Here is a 21,632-nt window from a genome sequence, read left to right as displayed (position 1 = left end):
CATACTTCAGAGCACTCAGCAGAGATTATAATTAGCCAGAAGTTTTGCAGGAGACCAGATGATCCGATACAAGTATTTGGCAAAGGACGTGCACATGAAGGGGAGGCCTGCGTGTGGGCACTCAAGGTTTTAGAAATAAAAATAACAGAGGCATGGGTAACTTAATGACAAGAAAAATACTGATAATGAAATGATTTTAATAGTATGTCAAGATGAGGAATAACAGTCTTGGGAAATGAGATCAGGAAATTATTATCCTTCAGGTTTCTTCTACACTTTGTTGTTCGAGTGTGAAAAAGACAATATGAAAACTCCTCAGCCATATCTTGAGCTATAACACTTCATTAGTGACAACAACTCCAGAGCTCCCATCTTCAGGAATATCCTCAGGAATATCTTCAGGAATATCCTCAGGAATATATTCAGGAATATCCTCAGGAATATCTTCAGGGATATATTCAGGAATATCCTCAGGAATATCTTCAGGGATATATATTTAGGAATATCCTCAGGAATATCTCCAGGAATTTCTTCAGGAATATCTTCAGGAATATCTTCCCATTCTCACCCTTCTGGATAGAGTAGATGCTGAGAAACTTTTAGAAGAGCGTTCCAAACTAGATGTGTAGGTGGGGTTTTTTTGAGACCCTTAAATAGGCAAGCAGGATGAGAAGTTTAGCTCTCTACAGAAATACCCTAAATTAACATTTATTTTAGGCAAAGAAACTCTTTGGATTAAAGCTTCATTGTCGTGTCCTACACTCTCCCATAGTGTGAAATAAACTGGTGGCTGGCTCCCATAGCCACAAACCTGATTGTTAACACTGCATAGCTTTTCTGTTAGATTTATAAAATATTTTCCTCACAAAATGTTAAAAAAAAACCCTCAACCCTGCAGACATCGGTCCAGCTCTAACAAATACAAAGTTCTGGTAGCTGTGTTTATGAAGACAAGACAGGAACACTCACATCCTTGTGAAATATCCATCATTTCTGTGGTTAGGGGATTGCAGAAAATTAAATATTTGCAAGTTCAGGAGACAACTTTATGAGCAAAATCCAGAATTAACAGTTGAAGTGACACCATGGACAACCAAAAGGATCAGACCCTCTTTTCATACAAAAATTTCTGTTGTCTTCACCATCTGTACAAAAATAGCCTAGATCTTGGTTTAATTTTCTTTTCTAAAAATATATACATTTTAGCAAGTATTAACTGCATATCCTTACCAGCAGCAGTTCAGCTGCTCCAATTTAAAGCACTGTTTAAACAAACATTTAGAGTTTTTGGGTGTTGTTGCTGTTTCTGGGGTATTTTTTAAGTATTCTCAAAATTCCCACACTTTATCAATGAGTCTAAAACTCTTATAGTGGGGAGGCAATAGAAAGAATTTTATCCATTTCCTGCCCTTTTTGAGCTCGGTCCTGTAACATTGGGAGAACATTTGGGACAGAGCAAATCCCCGTTGTTAATTTACTAATCCAAGCCCAGGCAGAGCAAAGTGCAGTGGGCAGATCTGTAATGGATTTTCTGGGCTCTCCTGGACACCTCCTTTTAGTAGCATTAAAAAAAAAAATAAATTCCATAGTTTCTAAAATCCAGCAGGAAATATTTTGAACTCCCTAAAAATTTGGCAATCTCCTTCAAAACAGATTATTTTCTGTATGTTTTTTTTTATATTTCTGTGCCAATAAATGACATTATTGGGTTTGTCTCTGATCTGCAGACAGATGTGGCTGTAAATATTCCACTCATGGATCCCCAGGCAGGCAGCACAGCCAGCAAAGGCTCTGCTTCAAAATGGGACACTGGATCAGACAATTAACATCAACTTCTTCAACCCTGTAAATCTACAAGTAGCTTCCATTTTTATCCCTTCCTTAGAGATATCCAGGCCCAATCCCAGCTCCTCCTTCAGGAGCTCAGACATCTCCACATGATTTACTGAGTTTTTCCAATTAAAGTGGCTGCAGTGTAGGTGTCTGACAAGAAATGTACTTTAAATATAAATGTACATAACTGAGCTCAAATACAGAAATCACTCACACAAGTAGATTACAAAGCTAGAAACACAACAATTAATTTCCTGTGTCAAATAATTGGATTCTCTTTGCATGGATTATTTATTGCACATGTGACAACAGAACGTGCACATTAATACTTTGTATATTTCCACTTGTGCTTCCTACTCTCACAAAAGCTATTTTGCCATTCTTCACATTCATGGAGATTTCTTTACCATTTCTTTTAATTGTCAAAACTCTCAGTAAGTGCAGTGAATTCCTCATAATTATTTTCAACAAGTTTTTCATGTCCCATTGAATCAAACAGCTTAAAAGCTTTGGCTTCAACTGCACTTTTTGAACCTCTTTCCCTTATAAATATAGACACTTTTCCTTAATAGGATTTCCAATTTGATGTGCCCTGAGCTGCAATGCCAGAAGGATTACTTAAATTATTGAAATTTAATTCCAAATCGTTGTGAGTTTGATCACACAACTTTGCTGTGTATTGTGCAGGGACGAGCCACACGAGCCTTCCTCACATCAGAATGTTTGGGAAAGCAGCTTTTGTAGGGCAAGCCAATTACACTTTCGTTTTTTGGGCCCTGGGTCTTAATACCATGATTTTTAATAGCACAGTTTCATGTGTTTCTACTCCAGTAGATATTCTGTGGGCCAAGATCAAGCCACTCCTGGGCCTCTAAATGAATGATAAACTAGTCTGCAAAGTTATCCCATTGCTGGCTTCTATCCCACCAGGGAGTCTGATCCTCTGGCAAGAATCTTTATGGGTTTGGACAAGGATTTTCTCCTTTTGCAGTAGGCACAAGACAAAAAAACAAAAACAATAAAAAACCCCACAAAAACAAAAAGAAATCAAATTAAAACAAAACAAACTAAACAAAACAACAACAACAAAAAGACCCAAGCCCTAAGCAGGAGGATCCTTGAAGTCTGAGATGGAGAACCACAAGGAGAACGTGGTGCATGAGGAATATGTGGCAAAGCATCCAGGAGAATTGGGAGAGATGTTCAGATGAGCAAACATCAGAAACAGCAGCAGAAAGTCCAAGGCAGCTGAGTCCTTTAGCTGGGTGAGGTGTTCATCCTGCATATTTAATGTCTTTAGAAAATATTGCCCTACAGTTTTAGCAATAAAACTTGAACTCTGCTCCCCTGTATCCCCACAGAGTTTCATTCAGCACTACCTGCATCAAACCTGTAATATCTGTTAGAGCTCAAAACTGTGTCTTCAAAAATAACTCAAAATTCCCACCTCAAATGTGAACTTTAATATCTTAACAGACATGAATTTATTTCTTGGGAAAAACTTTTCACATTTCACTTTTTCAAACATCTCTAGAATTATCCTGTAGAAATTCTGACTTTTCTTTCTGAAGTTCAGCCCTCTACACAGATAGTGTTTATCTTATGGACTAATTAAAACTGAAATGTTTTCTAGGACCCCGGAATTCCTACAGGACAACTCCACAGAGCACCTACATGAGAATAAGGGGGCTGTGGGAACATTGAAGAGCTGAAAATTGATCTTTTCCCCCCTCTTTGTCAGACTTCACATTTGGCATTTCAACGAGTTGAGATTTGTTTGCCTTCACTGCTTTCAAGAACTTTTTTTCTGCTCTGTTTATCTCTCCTGCATTTGTCACCTTTGGCAGTGCACTGAGTACATCTAAAATGGGAGTCCATAGGAGAAGGGCCACCAAGATCTTTACAGGGCTACCTGACAGGAAATACCAAGAATTTGATTTAGTCAGCCTGAAGTTACAAAATTAAAGGTATTGGCCTTGCTTTAGCTGTGGTTATGTAGAAAGAGGAGCCAGATTCTCCTCCAAAATGCACAGCAAAAGGCCAAAAAGCAACAGTAACAAGTTCAGATTAATTATCAGGAATAAATTGTAGTTAGGAATAAGTTGCCCAGGAAATCTGTGGAATGTTTATTCTCCAGATATAATACAAACTTAGCAGGGCACAATCTAACTCTGGAGTTTAGGTAGAATGCTGAACTAGAAGATCTCCCAAGGTTTCTTCCAAGCTAAATAAGTCTATGAAATATCCAAGTAAAACTTATTATTCATTGGTAAAAAAAAAACAACAAAGTGGGTTAGTCCATCCTATTTTTAAACACACTGATCCACATTTTTGGTTTGTCCTTTACATCTTCCTGGCTCAGGATCCCACACTTCTCCTCTGGTGGCTGCTCTGTGTTTCACAGGCTCTCCCATTTATCAGATCACATTTGTTGCAGATTTTTCTGGGCTCAGAGCAACGCTGCTTTCTCAGGAATCACCAGCTGGGAGCACACCCAGTTTTTCCAGTGGGCTCCCAGATCCACACAAGGACTTTGTCCATCATTTCTGCTGAATGAAAAGGCACGTGTCAGATTTCTCCCTGGTCTCTCCAGAACACCCTCAATCTTCAGCCCTGCTCACACTGAACTGCTCTTCTGACAGAACATTCTTGGCTTTCCAAATGGGGCTCACTGGAAGGGTTTTAGCACTGCAGTGCAAACTCACCCAGCCTAGGGAAATACATCACCTAAGCTGGGGCAAAACCTCAGCTTCAAAAATATTTTCAACTGAGAAGGAGAACAAGTTTTGAAATACAGACATTTCTCATGGAATAGAAATTAAGAGCTTTGAGCAGCCCTAGAAGCAGTGTTTTCCTCTGAGAGAAACACAGGGAACAAAGCAAATGAAGTCAAAACCACGAATAACAGTACCCCTCAAACCTAGTGTGTTTTATGCTTTCCCTAAAATTACAACAGTTAGAAAACCAGATATGTAAGTTTGGAGCTTTTTAGCTACACTTCTTGGCAGGTGATTTCCAAATTTCTACCCTCAGCCTACTCTTTCTGTACAATATTCCCTGTTGCGCTCTGCATGGGCTCACTGTGGACCACAACTACCCAAAATGTCTTTGTGCCTTGAAGTTTTCTTTGACTCTTGAATCTCTCTGATCTCCTGTAGTTAAACATGAGGTGAGAACCCGGGAGATTCTTCTGAAAGAAGTGAGAACAATATTTTCCCCTTTAACTACATGCAATTTGAATGATTTCTGGATTTTATTTCCAAAGTTAAAAGCAAACAAGAAGACTGAAAACAGAACTTTTTAAAACTGAACTAAAATGCTGGAAAATAATTTTCTATTAAAAAAATAAAATTAGTGAGGACTAACCAGATAGGTCAGATGTGTGAAAAATCCCTGGTCTCCATTTTCATAACACATTTCTATCCCAGCATACCTTCCCCTAAGCAGCCTGTCTCTCTGATCTTTATGTATCAGCAAGGCAGAAGATAGAGAGATTTGATAAATCCCTGGCCAATAATGGGGAAAATCCCACTTAAAGAACTGGCCATCCAGCAATCCTCTTCCCCAAAGTGAATATTAAAACTTAACAGACTGAAATGTTTTTGCAGACAGACAGGAGGAGGCAACTTCAGTGGCACTGAAGGTGGCCAGGACCATCTAAAGCCCTAAGTGGTGATATCAACAAATCCAGACTATTTGCTTATCTATTAATCCCAGAGTCCCTGAGCCCTGTGTCCTGCACAGGTGCAGGGCTGAGGGTTTGGCAGTGGGGGCTGCAGGGTTGGCCCCTCCACAAGAGGTTTGGGACAGGGACAACTGCCCATCCTGAGGCACTGATTCCTGGGAAGTGCCAGGAAATTGGCAGCTGCTGGGAAATTGAGATTAAATTTCCTTTGGTTTTGCTTTGCTTCTGCTCCTCACCTCTCCTTTTTTTTTTTTTTTTTTTTTTCCATTAAACTGTCTTTACTTCAAGCCAAGAGTTTTTCATGTTCTTTTCTGCCCCTGTCCTGCCTGGGATGTGCAGAGAGAAACCAGCCCCCAGCAGCCACGCTGAGGGCACCCAGCACAAACACCCTGGCACCCATGGATAATGAACTGATAATCACTTCTAAAGCTATTAAAGCTGCTGGACATTTCTTAAAAGATGGCTGACTATAGGTGACAGTTCCAGTTTCTCTGAGTGTGCCCAGCAATCAAATGGCAAATTGGTAACAGGACAAATCTCACTAAATGCATCACACTGCGAGAGAAATCTTCCCTGTCCCAACACAAAACCTTTCTGTAATGGCAGCAGTTCTTTCAGACTAAACAAATTTATGAGCTTCCTTTACAAAACTCAAGTTTAATTTCAGGGTTTTTACAGTTGTAATCACCAGTTATGGTGTTTCTACAAACCATTAATGGGCTTTCCCTTGTGGAAATAAAATATTAAGCACAAGCCCATCAAGAAATTATCTCAATTAATTTGTCAAAATAATACAATAATACACTGTGTTTTCCCTCATACTCTGCTGATGGACTTAAATCCAGTCTCTAGGAAATGGTAAAGATGAATCTACTTATAACAGACACACAACTGAAAAAAATATTTCTTTTCAGACCCGCAATTTAGAAGGGCCAGGTGGAAGATGATATAAACTTAATGAAAGTTTGAAAACATAGCAGGACTGAAGGCAGTGCATCAACTCCTGAATCTCCAATCAAGAAAGTAACATCTTTAATAGCTTTTTAGAGCTCTGCCTCTCAGAGCTATAATCTTAAGTTATCCAGCTCATGCAGCTCCAATCTTCTCCAGCCTCACTTTTCTCCCCAGTGAGAATTATGGAATCCATTTATCTTCACCCAGTAGAATAGTGTAGCTATAGACACAAAATATGCTGCTATCAGGGAGACAAAATGCAGTGGAAAGCCTTCTGATATATTTATTTTCTGTTTAGTGTTTCTTTATTAGAGAAATAATATAAACTCAGCTTCTACAAAATCCCCAGGGAATCAACATAGTTTGACTGAAGTGTGTCATTGCAATGACTATTGTAAAAAGTTTACTTTCAGGGACAATATACCCATGTCTCAACTTTTTATGTAACAAAGAGCAATACAAACCAAATCCTGATTCTCTGAATCACCCCATGCCCACCCTACTCAGTTTACACCCCCAAAAACAACCAGGAGCTGTTAATAAACTCATTAACTGATCCCAGATTCTTCCAGGGACACAAAGCTGTACCCAGACAGGTTACAAATCTTAGAATTAATTACTGCTGCTATTGCAATGCCAACAACTCCAACCAACACTGACATTTCCCTCAATACTAACATCTTAGTTAAAGCTGGGCATTCTGCTCCAGCTGCTCCCCCTGTTTCAGAGGAAAAGCAAGCTGGGAACAAGGAATTGCAATGGGCAGGGAAGCAGGAAGGTGGTGCAACACTTTATTAAACATTATATTGTGGAGCACACGCTCATGTTTCACCACTCATCCAAGAAGCGCCTCCAAATGGGCAGCAATAGCTGAATTCAGGAGCAGGGGTGCCTGTGCCCCGTCCAGCTGGGAATTGCTGTCATCTCCCAGGATTCAAACCTTCAAAAACCCAAGCACCAGAATCGCTCAGACACATGGCTGTCAGTCATGCTTCGGGGAAAATGGAATCTTTCCCAGAATCTAGCATCAGTTTCAATTTTTACTCTCAATTTTTATTTTTGCACTGTCGATTCAACAACAAACAGAAACAAACTTCCCAAATTTCACATTAGGGCTCAATTCAATTAACAGAAGACTAAAAACTCAGACTGAAGTCTGAAGTAATCAAGTTACTTTCATTTTGAGAACCTTTGAATACAGTCTTATAATTTGCATTATCACCATATAAAGACCAGAGGAATGAACCAATCTTTACCATCAGCAGCTGCAGGTTCTCTCTTGTCAATATTATGACAACCACAGAGAACCTCGTAGCTGGAAAGTACAACATTATAGAAGAAATGCAAATTTTTTAAGTACAAAACTCTTGATATTGAATTAAAACAGAGCCCAGCTTCCCAAAAGAAACATGCTCTATTCAGGAACTTCCTTTTTAAAGTACTGAGTTAACTTGTACTTTGAATTGTGATTTTTACAAAACTGGGGAAAAAACAGAGTGCACAGAAATCTGCTTATTCACCCCTCTGAGCACCTCTAAGAGCCAAGCAGATATCTGTTTATTACAGTACTACACAGCACCAAAACATCCAAGTCTTCACATTTAGCATTCTAAAAAAAAAAATGAAATAAAATAGGGAAATAGAATGGTAAGCTCTAAACATTCCTAAAATGCTGAAATGCAAAAATACCTCCATGAAAATACTTTTCAAAATGCACTTGTAGGATGGAAATCAGAATGCACAAGTTTTTCACCTGCAGGAAGGATTTTAGAGGCTGAGCCAGAAAGCTGTGCATGTGTTTGCTGGAACATTGCTGGAAACAGGAAAAAAATTCAGTTTAGTAATCTGCAGTAAAGTATGAAATTCTGTTCTAACATTGCTATTTTCCCCTCTGAATTCTGAGTGAGAGGCCATCAGTGAGAAGTTCTCGTTATTAGCAATGAGACAATTATGACAATCCCTGGAAGCAATAAACCTTGGTGATAATGACAGATGCTGCAGTCAAGCAGAAATTCAGCATTTGTCTCCAAACTCCCATGGATAGGACCCTCCTAAACAATTTATTTTGGTGTGAATTTGTGTGGTCACATTTGCAGAATTGGGGAGGAAAAGGGGACAGAAACTTCAGTGGAAGGCAGAAAAGTTTAGTAGATTGAAGAGTTGAGATTTCCTCAAAAATAACATTTAATGGCTGTTTTTTTCAAAGCATTACCTAAGGACACATCAAACTTGAAACTTTTCTTGCTAAAATTAAAAACAGACCGTCAGCATTTTATCATTTTTATTTTTTTTTAATTACCTCATTTCAGTTCTCTACTTAAAATCATAGTAAAGAACACTCATAATTTAAATGATTTACCACTGTGTTAAAACAAAAGCTTTTGAAAGGCACAGAAAGTGTTTGGGTTTTTTACAGCTCTCCATTTTCAAGAAATTTTTATCCTTGTTTAGGATCAAAAAGGCAACAACAGCATAAATTGCTAAACAAATAAATAAATACCCCTCTACACATTTCTTCAACTCTTCACAGATATACACCAGCAGATCTACATCCACATTTTCCTGGGTTACCATGGTTATCTGCTTCCCTTACTTGCTTGAAAGAGAAATTGAAAAAAAAACAAAACAAAAAACCCAAGAAAAATCACATTTAATCAGAAAAAAAAATATTCTGCTGCATCCTATCATTCCCTTCTCCATGGCAGCTGAAAGTATCAAAGCCTGAGGGCAGTGGGATCCCCTTGCCCTGGACAGATTTGGGATGTCACATTTTCAGGAGGGCCCATGGGCACAGGGACCAGCTCTGCTGTGTTTTGGAGCCAGGTGGGCACAGATCAGCACTGCCCATGGAAAGGCTGAGCAGGAATTCCTTCAATCTTGGACTCCTGATGGAGGCCAGCAGTGCACAGGCACTGATAAAGCTTTTAATGCATGCAAATTTGCAAGGCATGATGCATTTAATAATCCCTCGTCTGAGTAATCTGTAAAGAAGCCAGCAGGAGGAATAATTAATTTACGTTAATAGCTCTCAGTGTGGTTTGTGTTGTGCCGGAGTTAAAAAATTAAATAATCTGGAGAGCTACAAGTAAGACTTCACCTCACACTGGGGTTCTCTGCAAAGCTGGGAGCACACAGTCAGATCCCAGACACCTGGGACAGAGAGCAAGAAGTGCCAGCAGCAAAATAAAGGAGCCCAGCAATGAGCCTAGCAGGGGGAAATGTGCTTTCCACAGGGGGAAATAATTCCTGATCATCCTGCGTGATGGCCACTGATGGATCATCCTCACAACTTCCTTTTGAAGTCAAAATATTGATGGCATGGTTGTATCACAAAGTGTAACTGAATGGAATAATGCAAATTGGTGTTGTCCTCATGAGCTCCGTGCCCTTTTAATGCCACCTTGAAAACTACAGCAAGGACTGTTCTCTTCTCACATGTGGTCAGCATCTGCAACAGCTCTGTTAACTCTTGCTCTCAACTGGTCAGTCTCCAGATTTCATTTAGGTCACTTTTAGCTCCACCCTAGCACTTTGGAACCAGGAGAAATATTTTCTTCTGGTAAATAAAAATTATGAGGAAGCAGAACCCATCTCCAGATAGAGGGCCCACAGAAATAAATCATTTTACATAACCCATCACCTATTTTTGAGCCAGAGTGTTTCTGAACATCATTCTATTAACAGAAAAAACCCAGTGACTCAAGATATGACTCGGTGTGACCATCTGTGAGCAAAGTGGTGGGTTTAGTTCAGATCACTCAGTTTAAAGCAAGATAAGAACCCAATTCTTATTTCCATTCTCCATGTGGCAGGCTGTGTTTTGCTTTCCACTATGGATCATTCCTGTAAGTGTCATTGTAATAGACACTATTTTCAGAACACAAACATTTTATATCATATGGCTGAATTAAGGAGGCACAGAGACTAATAGACTTTCTATCATATAGCAACAACTGCAGCAATCAGCAAGTTAAATGGAAACATTGAGTATCTGCTTCCTAATGAAAACAATATGCTTACAATCTGTTCTGCATTAATCACACTTACAGAAAGCTGAATTACAGTTTCCTTCCTATGGCAAATATTATCTTAATGGGATATAGAGTTAAAGGGGGATCAGTGGAGTGAAAATGAAAGATGTGGGGCAGGGTTAGGTGGGTTGGTCTCAAGTAAAAATCGTCGCAAAGCATCCAAACTAGAAGAGAAAGTAATGGTTAGGTAATGTCTCCTCTGACTTGTCTTTCTTTTCCTTTGTCTTGTGTGGAGGAAAAGCAAGTGAGGAAACAGGTGCCAGAGCAGTGCCAGCCTTTCCCAGCTGAGAGGGATGCTGAGCACACCTTTCCAGCCCTGGCAGGAATCTCCTCAGCAGCTGCATTCAGCTGCACCCCCAGGGGAATACACACACTTTTTTAGCAGAGGGAACTTTACTGTGCTCCCCTCCTTTTCCAGCTGCTGTGCTTTGGTGCTTTCCCAGCCCCTGAAGGCGTGAGCAGCAGGGATGTTCAGCGGGCAATGAACCCAGCTAATTAATGACCTCAGGGGAAGGCAAATAAAATCCTTCTGGGTAGAGAAGTTTCAATTCAATCACGTTTTCTACCTTGTTCTTAAACAGTGGGACTTTTTTATTCTATTCCCTCTGCTCTTTCAGGGTTTGATGCAGTTCCCAGTCCCTCATTCTCTGTGACACTCCCCACGGCACAGGAGAGCGCAGGGAGGAGGAACTGCTGTCACACATCAGCACGCCGTGTCTCCAGGAGCTCAGACCTGCTCCCTACCACCTGCTAAACCCTGACTGCCCATGCAGTGCCATGAGTGGAGCTTTACAAATGTGTGAGATCATGTCACAGACCTTGTATTGGTTGAGTTTCATTTCAGTGTAGCATTTATTTAATTTATTACTTATGCAAAGCAGTGTTTAAAGCACCCCATCTCTTGTATCTGCTGTAGTCCTTCAAGAGGAATATCACACATTTTCTAAGGCCTAGAATAAAGAAATTATTTCCAAGAACATCAGGTGCATAAGAACAGTAGGAGCTCTTGCTGGAATGCTGATCCATGCTGAGTTGAGTCCCCTCTGAAGTACCCATCACACCAAGGCTGCAGCAGGCTCAGGTGCACACACCCCACGGATCTACCAGCACACAATTCCTTCTCGTGTTCTGTTCCATGGGGGAGTGCTTGAGCCAGTGCTTTGTTCCAGTGTTTCTAGGAAAGCCCTGTGTCAGCTTTGCTGGAGCCATGCCTATCCCAGAGGCGTTACAGAACGCCTGTGACATCAGCTGCCTCACAGGGCTCCTCTCCTGGGAGAGAACTTTCTCCCAAAGGGATGGACCTAAAATGGACAAGGAGCTGTGCTTCAGCAGCACCCAAGGCTGGGGAGCTGCAAGAGAAAAAAGCATTGGTGGGCATGAACCTCCATCTGCTCGTGGATCCTTTGTGGGTTTAGGGAAAATGCACCAAACTCCAGAGGCACCCACTGAGCCCTGAGCAGGGGACACGGCAGCCAGAGGATTTGCTGGGTGGGTTTTGCTACAAGCAGAAATAAGAACAGAAATAAGCAGAATAAGCAACACCTGTGAAGGGAAGCCTTAGCTGGAGTAGTGCTGGGTTGTGGAATTTAACTTCAGCAGGGAATTAAGGAAGACAGATACATTTTTGGGATGGGGCAATCTGCAGCGTACTAAATATCACTACAGTCCTCTGCAGATGGGCAACTGCAAAACAGAAAGGTGAAAGCACCAAAGGATACTTGAGAGTGGGACCATAATTCAAATGCATCCCTGTCTGTGACCAAATACACTGATATTCCTGGGAAACAGATGGAATGAAACAAGATGGGAGCTCACTAGAACCTCCCACTTCCAGAGAAGTCTAATTTTAAAAAGGTAACATAAACAGGGCTTATTGCATTACATCAGAACTAATTTCAACTAGTGCTCCTAAAGGCTTTATGGAATTTTACACCACACTAGAAAGGCTTAATGAAGAAGAAGGTCCTGCTGATTCTCTAACATTTACTCCATGAAAAATTCTGGATCTGGCAAGAATACCCCACTAACTGTGGTGAGCAGCAATGTATAGAAAAATCACCAGTCCTGCCCATGAGTGGACGAGAGGCAGAGATCAGCGGAACTCATGTTTCCAAAACAAAAATTCACCTCAGTTAATTTTTATTCCCCTGTAATATGAAAGGCCTTTGGCATAGGGGTCAAGGTTTGATTCATAAAATTAAAGTCAGAGCTGTACACTTTGGAAACTTAGAGCCTTATGCATGACAAAGAACTTCAGAGTTCTGGCACATCCCATGGAGAAGGCATCTGTATTTAAATGTCAAATAACTGAGAACATATTGCAGCCATAATGAAGTTGTTCAAAGGCTAAACTATTCTCACTCTTATAATGTCTATATCCCATCTGATGTCTGAGTTTTAATTTTCCTAGGGAATCTTCTACCCCCTTTTTATTCTGGAATAGACATCATCTCCTTACAGTGGTATTAGATATACAGTAAGAAATCAAAGTAAGACAGATTCAAATGCCTTGTTGTATGACAAGAGGAAAAAAAAACCAACATTAAAAACATCTGCACTATAAACCACTACCAAATGCCAGATCCCATTGGCTTTTTCTGGTGGAATAACTGATTATATGGGGATTCTGTAGAAGACCAAAAAGATGCCAATGCTATAGTCCATGATGGCCAAAAAAATATATTTACTTTATTTTTTTGGTGTTCACCTCAACATCAAATATATGCAGAAATGAGGGCAGGAACAAAATTAGTAACAGGAAGATAAGGAAAAGAATTGAAATATGTCCATCATTTGTGTTTACATCATCACACAAACTACTAAAACATTAACCAGTTCTACAAATACTGCACATTTGCTGAAATGGATCACGTGGGGATGAAACAGCAGCATCCTTCCAGTACTGGTAGCCCTGAAAGGAACTCTGTTTTCAGGCAAGACTAAGAAAGTTAAGCCTGTAAAAATAGCACTTGAGCAAAATCCCATCTTTCACTGCACGAGAGCTGCAGGCACAGCATCCCCCAAGGGAAGTGCAGATTGCTGAATTTTTTCCCTGCCCTGCTCTGTTATAGCCTGGAAATAGCACCTGAAGGCCTAATCAAAAATAAAATCACAATTATTGTCTCAGACTAATCCTTAATCCTTACAGGCTTATTGGTGCCACAGAACACTGTTGTTCTCCAAAGATTTTGCACCAGGGGACAACTGCAGAGATGAAGCTGAAACCTTGCAGAGGGCTTGGGAAAGAATGGGGGACACCTCCCTGTGTCCCTCTGGGGAATAAACAGGTGTAGATGGAGCCAAAGCATGGGACTAAACCAATTTAGGACCATTAAGGAAAATGGATGTTCCACCATTGGGGTAGAGCAGCAAATTGGAAAGCAGCTGACAGAAATAAAAGGTTGAGGTTTTTATTTTGGGATTTTTTTTTTACCACAGGTTAACATGTGGTAACCAAGTGGAAGAAAGTTTGTTCTTAGATGAGCTGCAAAATGTTTAGGTACATTTTTAGCATGATGCTTGAAACTGAACTCCAAAACCTGATTTGACTTTCAGATGAGAAAGCACAACCTAGGTGAAAATGGCAAAATCCAGAATCTTCCCATCCCTTTAACTTCTGCAAATCAACAGCATTTAATGCACTCCAGGAACTCAGGAAAACCTGGAAGAAACTGGCCCTGCTCCTTCCAGTGACTCCTACCAGTCCAGGGCATGAGTCAGCTCATTTATCTCTCAAAATTTATCTCTCTGCTCAAATGCCATCAAATTTATGGGAACATTCCACTGCAATTCAGGCATGGAAAAGTCAAATTGGTCAAACAGGTGCCAGGGTCACATCAGGACCCGACCCAGAGCCCACTGAAGGCATTTCCAAAGGCTTTGAATTTAACACACACAGAGTTGTTACGTCAGGGAATCTTCAGAGAAAGGTAAGGAAAGATCCATTCATCCCTGCTGTTCAATAATAGAAACTCTGGGAGAAGTAACATCGGCAGACATTTGTTTCTGTCATGATCCCAAGCGAAGTAAATGAGAAAGGCACTTATTTTCAAACCTGTGTTCTTTATCTTGTGATCCTGTTAACAGGAAAAATCTATTTCTTGGGTCTGTGCATTACTAAAATAAATGTTATACTTTAAGTCTTTAATTCCATTTAGTATTTTTATTATAGTTACATATATAGCTTATATCACTTTCCTGTATTTCCTCAAAGCATTAAACTAATTAATAAGGATCATTATACTGTTTTGCTTCTGGCAAAAATACTTTTTCAACACTGAAATTTTTAGTCTCTGATTAACAGAACACTTTTATCATATTTTTTTTTAACCAAATTCATTTCCAGTTTATATGAAGCAAAGAAACCTGACAACCTTATTTGATTTTAGTGTATTAACACATAACTTTGGGTTCACTTGGGAATCCTTGTGAAAAATAATGGGTCACTTTTCAGACAAGCACAATGGAATTCACTAAGATTAAAAACTGAAATAGAAGATATACCCTTCTCTTCCATCTTTTGAAGTGTTCTCAAAACCCTTTCTGTCATATTGATGATCCACTTAAACTTTTTCATCTCAATCTGATTACTTTGTTCACACTGCTTCAGAGATTAGCCTGAAAAAAAGACATTTTAGCCACACTGTTCAGCAAATGCCAAGAGCTCATCTTCATAACATCAGTGCTATGTGATTACTTACATCATATTTCCACAAGTAGAGGATTATACAGTCTGCTGGAAAATCCACTTATTTCACAATTAGCAAAGGGAATTTTTTTGGTTGTAGGAGCCCTACATGCATTTTTATCAGCTGAGTTTACTAAAAAACAGTTGGAAAGAAAAAACGTCTATATTCCTTTCTCCCAGCAGATATAATTAATCACAAATCTCAGGACAGATGGAACCGTTGTAGAGGCTTGGAAATCTCCACAACCCTTCCAAAGCCGTTGCATTTGCTGTTTTGTGATACTGCAAAACAAACAAAAATCACTTGGCATTTGAGTTCAATTTTTGTGTTTATGTTTATCTGTCTATTCTGCCCTCAACATTGTCTGGTTTATTTATTATTTGGCTTAAAGAATAGGCTTGGCTGGGATTAGGACAGCTGTGTTTTCAGCACTGCCAGTTGTCTGCAGTTTAAAGTGCTGTGCCCTGATCCACTATTGCATTGCTGGTCCACCACGAGTATGAGGACAGCCAGCTGTCCCCACTGCTTGTTGGCATTTCTCTGTCTGCCTGCACAGCCCAAGGCAGCCTCTGCTTCCAGGTTAAATCTGTGGTGCTCAGAGTTATTTCTGCTGCAAATTGAATGGCCAAGGTTTGCTCAAGCCTGAAGGTATTTTGCTTTGAGCTTCATCCTTCATCCCTGTGCAGTCAGATGTGTTCCTGCAAACTGGGTGAGGTTCTTTTGGTCTCCACCCCATATATATCATCCTTGAGCCCCTTTTAGTAATGGAATATCAGCCTCAGATCATGACATTTTTAAAGACACATAAAACTGTCTCACTATTATAAAACTTGATCAAAACCAAAACATTTTTTTTCATCATTTTCAGGACTTGCTCAGCAATTTTGATCTTGCAAAGTTCTTAAGCAACATCAAGGGACTACAGAAACCCAGGGGAGATGGAAGCCTAATGAGAACCTGGGAGTTTAAACCTGCCTAATCCCACCCCTGGCACCTGCACTGCCCCTCCCTGAAATGTTGTGTCCTGGTGCATTTATCTGAACAAGGCAGGCAGAATCCTGATATCCTGCATGCTCCCCTTTCACTGCTCTCTGCATCCTGGCTGAAGCTGTTCCCAGCTTTAATCATCCCTCTCCCTCCCCGCATTTCACTCTGGAGAACGTTCAGGGTAGTTCCGTCCACAAACAAAATCATTTCCCCTGATTTAAAAATAAAGTGTTAAAAATAATTCCCCCTAATTCTAAAACCAAAAACCAAGCAGTGCTTGGAAAGCTGGAAGTTTCTCTTTAAGTATTTCAGTAATGTATTCATCGATTAAAGTATTTCATACCCAATTCTGTGCAATCAGCAGAATTACCATTACTCATCGCATCACTCACTCTGAATCACAAAATGCTACAGCTATGAAAAGATTAAATTTGTATTGGCTTTTAAGCATTAATTCTAAAATAAACACTTCAGCAATAAACATGTCAGCTAAGTGGCACTGCAGTCCTTTCCATAATCTGAGGAAAATAAATACTTTCCATATATTAAAAGAGTTAAAATTACAGACATTTCTGTTCATCTGCTTTTACATTAAAACTGACAGTCATGGAAATTTTTTCCAAAGTTTAAGTCTGTCAATTCCATTTCAGTGATAAATGTCAGCACTTCTAGCTTACCTTTAAGTGAGTTTATTAAGCACCTAAAAAAAAGAGAAAAAGATGGAAGTTCTAAGGACATGTTATCTTTAATTTGTATTTGCCTGCCTGTAAGAAGATCCTACCAAGTTACCTGAGTGAGGACTTCCAAATTTTATATTAAAACACTTGTTCAATATTTTAAATCAGAGCATTTTATTAATTTGAAATTTGACAGAGAAATATACACTAAAGGAATTTTAAAATAAAATTCCTCAAGCAATTTAAGTTATTTATGTCTCTTTTGATATTAAAGTACCAAATTATTTCTGAACAACCTGGTACCAGTAAAATATCAGAAAGTTAACAGCAGTGCTGGAGATACAAATCTGTACCAAAACCTGAGATTTGAGGACGTTGTTCCATCAGCAGTTTTGAATTAAAACTTTCAAATGAGAAGTTACCTTAGAACTTCAGTCAAATACTAAACAAGGACCGTAGCAAAGTTTTGTAAGCACAAGAAATTTTATTCTTTCCATTTCCCTGATGTGGAAAATGAAAACCAAGAAGCCTCTCCTATAATAAGATCATTCCTTGGGTTATTTCCTTAAATGTTCCCTGAATTCGATTGTTGATTCTAATCTAACCTTATTATTTTGACTCCCAACAATCCTTAACTAAAATGTTTACAAGATGGAGAGCATACATTGTTTATAATTAATTTACAATTACTTAGTTGGAAGTTAATTACATCCTCAGTCAGGACTACCCAGTTCACTACTACCAATTTACCTCAATTATTCAAATGGATTTAATTGATTTTTAATGCATTACTCAAATGCAAACATAGACTGAGCCTGGTGCTTTCCTTTTGGAAGAGAGACCCTTAGACTGTTTATGATTTGCATAACTTTGTGAAGACTTTTCTTCATTAAAAATAATGACAATAAATTTTAAATTAACTTGCTGTCAATAAAAGACCTTTTTTTCACATTTCAGGCTCAAAACCCAACCTTGCAAAGAGCCAAGAGCTTTCAGCAAAGGCTGCAAGAGTCTCAGAGTGCCAGCTTTCCTTCTCAGTGTTTCTGAGCTTTTCCTGGTTTGGTTTGTTTTCTGTGGGGTTTTGGGTGGTTTTCTGGAGGATTTTGGTTTGGTTTGGTTTTTTTGGTAGGTTTTTTTGGTTGGGTGGGGATTTTTTGTTGTTGTTGTTGTTGTTTTGTTTGTTTTGTTTTGTTTGTTTGGGGTTTTTTGGGGAAGAGGAGAGATTTTCCATTGGGACCAAAGTCCTTGTCTAGGCGTGTCACTGTCAGACATGAAATGATTCACATGGACACAGCTCAAAGTGTGGTGATAAAGGAAGAGAAGTTTATTTGTTCTTTCACTATTTAGAGGTTTCTGAGCACTACCAGGGATTGGATAGTCAGGTTAACACCTTCCCAACCACACTGACAGTGAGAGACACCCATCAAAAGGCAAATCTTTAATGGAATGTACAAACATCTATGTTTATAGCTACTTTCCTGGGAAAGTGGCTAGAACTTGTAAAAACAATATCAAAAGGTCTGATTATCTGGGCCACATAGGCAATAGAAGTGTTCTGAGCACAGCCTTGGTTTGCAGGGGTTTTAGTGAGAATTCCTTGCAGCAGCCTGCAGAGCAGATCCAAAGCTCTCCCCAGGAGCTCGGCAGGGAGCAGCTTTAGGTTTCTAACTCTTGGGAGGAATAAAGAAATGCTCAGGTGGAGCCCAATTCCAGTGTCCAGCTCTGCTGATGACTCAGATAAGCCCCATTAAATTTGTTCTATTTTATTATGCCAAAATTCTAATTTGCAAATCAAGGATAATTTATGGAGCAGAGCGAGATCCTGTGATAAACAGCCCTGAAGAAGAAGCGAGTGCTACTGTTGATGAATTAGCTGAGGCAACACATCCTTTAAAAACAAAAACAAGCCCAAAAAAGTCCAAGTGACTCCAGAAACAGCAATGCATTCCCCAGGATTTGCATTAGCACTTTGATCCAACAAACTCTGCATTTCTTTAGAGGGAACAGAACAGCTTGTCTCCACACTCTATTGTAATTACCACTAAACTGCACTGGAAACTTGACAATTTTGGATTTCATAACACCCATGACTGACGTTCCTAATTAATACTATTGTTTTTCTCCTCTGGCTGAGTTTTCTGAATGCCAACCTCCATAGCATAGACTGAAAACAGACATTAAAGAAAATAACATCAATGTTAATTTCTAGCACAAATACATTAAATGCCTCAGTAACACACACAGGAAAGGACAGCATTCCTATAAATAATGGATCATTGCAGCCTGATAATCTTTATCCTCCTTCACTAATAAGATGATAAGCTTTCTCCTCCTGTGTCCTTGCCTTTGAATTTCAGTGCTGCAGTGGTTGAAGTGCATTACCAGCTCTCCTTCTCATCTGGCTTTGAAATCTGTAAATAAAAGACCCTTCCAAAAGAGGAGAGCATAAAGCAGCCTAATGAAGATACAATGCAGAACACTCTGCTGCATTAGGCCCTGATTAATTCTTTTTACTTTTTGTCATCTGAGCGTAGATCTGAGGCCAGGAGAACTCCTAAAGTTATGTATTTGGTTCATGCTGCCTCGCTGGGGAGACAGCTCTAATGTGCAGCAGAGATCTCAGATCTCCAGGGGATCCCAGCCTCCTTCCAGAGGCACAATCAGCATATTCAAAAGCATCAGCTCCGAGCTGACATCTCCCCACACTTCACTCAGGAGCAGAGCTGGGCTTTATTTCTGCATCTCTCTGTACTGGAGAGGATCTGTAAGAATAGCAACTGTTCCTGGTTTCATGGCCAGACATTGTGTGGCAGGAGAAAAATATTTAATACATTAAAAATTCCTCTCATTTGAGAAATGCTGAACTGGATGTTTACCTTTCATTTGAAATGAGGTTTTTGATGCAGGTGTTGGGAAAAAAAATCACAGAAAGGAAGCAAATGGGATAAAGTGAGAAGCAAATTGACTATTAGAGGTGTTTTGAAAACTATTTTATTTATAAACACTATTGTGATCTGGCCTGCCAAACAGGCCAAAAACCCATGACATTTAAGTTGAACCCAAAGCATCCTACAAACCCTTGACTTTGGCAGTCCCAAGGCTGAATAAAACACAATCACTTTGCTGAGATTAGGATGTGGAAAACAACTTTAACCTGGTGTACAAAGATCAGTTGGGAATCAGCAAATTTGCTTTAATTTCCCACAGACTTCCAGCAGTCCAGATATTAACACTTCTATGTTTTAGGTCCAAAATTTGGAATAATTGGTTTTGACAGAATTAAGTGGAAATAAAATTAAAAACGTCATAGTGGTGACTGTACCTCACATATTCCACATATGGATCAAAACCATTTGAAGTAGAATATTCTACACACAAATTCACCACACAAAAACATGTAGCTGATGTGCTAAACCACCTGTATTTCTTTTCTAAATTGGACAGATCAGCTGTGTCATCACAGACCTCCCAGGAAAAGAAATGTGATGGGTCTTTCACACCTCATAGAAAGAGTTAAATAAACTCCTGGCTACAGTGGGCTGGCAAGCACTGTGAAGCATTTTAACAGAGATTCAGTCTAAATGTAGGAATTGTGTATGGAAAGCTCAGTGTCCCCTGTTTCTAACTCTGCAGATTGCTTCCAAATATCTCACTTTCATGAGAACCAGCAAAACCAAAAATGGACCACCAAGACTGGGAAAAGCCATTCAGCAGTGGCTGCAAGAGTGGGAGCCTGGTGTGCAGCAGCACTGAGAGCCCAGTGCACGTGTGATGGATTCCAGTTGGAGCCTGAGCACAAAATGTGGTGGGGTTTTTTCCCTTCTTCCATTTTAGCCCAGGAAAATGTTAAAGGTATCAATGTGTGTTTGCCTGCTTTCAGTAAAATGTCACAAATTTCAATGCACTGAACTTGTCAGTTTAAGTCAATCACGCTTTGTTAAATAGTTTTGATATGCTTTTGACTTATATTTCACTTTTACTTTTAAATGTGTATCTAAATTGAGCTGAAATTTCAAAACAGAATAATTAAATCAACTTGGGGAGAAAAAATGTGCCAGTTTGAAAATACACGGACTAAAGTGGGTGCTTTCTCAACTTCAAAACTTTAAAGCATTCTGAGTTGGGAGTGTTGCTGTGGCAAGTTCTCTATTGTTTATGGTTTCAAATTCAGCAGACTGTTATTTCTTTTTAAAATGACTTTACAAAAATTTCTAAACATTTCCTTTTGCTTCATTTTCAAATCATTTAAGTAGGAAAATGCCAAATGCACTTATAGTCCTAGTAAATGCCTTACTCACAACCTTGCAAATATCAAGCAGAGCATCCACCTACAGATCTTGTTTTGAACACTTTCCTTTTTTCACAAGGTTATTCAGTCAGCACAACACTCAAAGACCAAAAGGCTCTGCATGTCAGAAGCCTTTTTTTTTCCTTGTCTGCAATGTCATCTCCATCAAAGTCTGCAAAGAGCTTGGAAGAGGCTCCAGTCCCTTTGCAGCCCAGCATTTTGTGGTGTGTGGTTTGAGAAAAGCTTTTATCAGGAAAAGTGTCACAAAAAATTTCTTCCTGAGCCCCATCAAGTTCCGTGCTTCGCTATCGACACGTTTCTAGAATACTGAATATTTCCCCTGTAAAGCTTTGACAGGCTGGAGCATGTGGCACTTTTAATGATCTTTGTCTTCACCTGGTGACACGTTCTACCCTCACACTCCTTTCCTGATATCCCCACATCCACTGTGCTGTGAATTCCTCTGCAAAGCCCCGTGCAGCTGACAGC

The 21,632-nt window shown here is 39.6% G+C and overlaps 1 non-coding gene across 1 annotated transcript; it reads left to right on the top strand.

Annotated features, from left to right (window-relative positions):
• The first annotated feature begins 5,067 nt into the window (after nt 1-5,067).
• LOC148182914 (small nucleolar RNA SNORD36) lies at nt 5,068-5,149 on the top strand. The gene has a single exon (XR_015774130.1). It is a non-coding gene; the product is annotated as a small nucleolar RNA SNORD36 (small nucleolar RNA).
• Nucleotides 5,150-21,632: the final 16,483 nt, after the last annotated feature.

This window comes from Pseudopodoces humilis, chromosome 18 (assembly GCF_049639895.1).
Source record: "Pseudopodoces humilis isolate 2021_Gansu_Grassland_sample_001 chromosome 18, ASM4963989v1, whole genome shotgun sequence".
Classification (NCBI taxonomy): domain Eukaryota; kingdom Metazoa; phylum Chordata; class Aves; order Passeriformes; family Paridae; genus Pseudopodoces; species Pseudopodoces humilis.
Note: the sequence above shows the minus strand (reverse complement) of the source record. Positions and strands in the feature narration are given on the sequence as shown.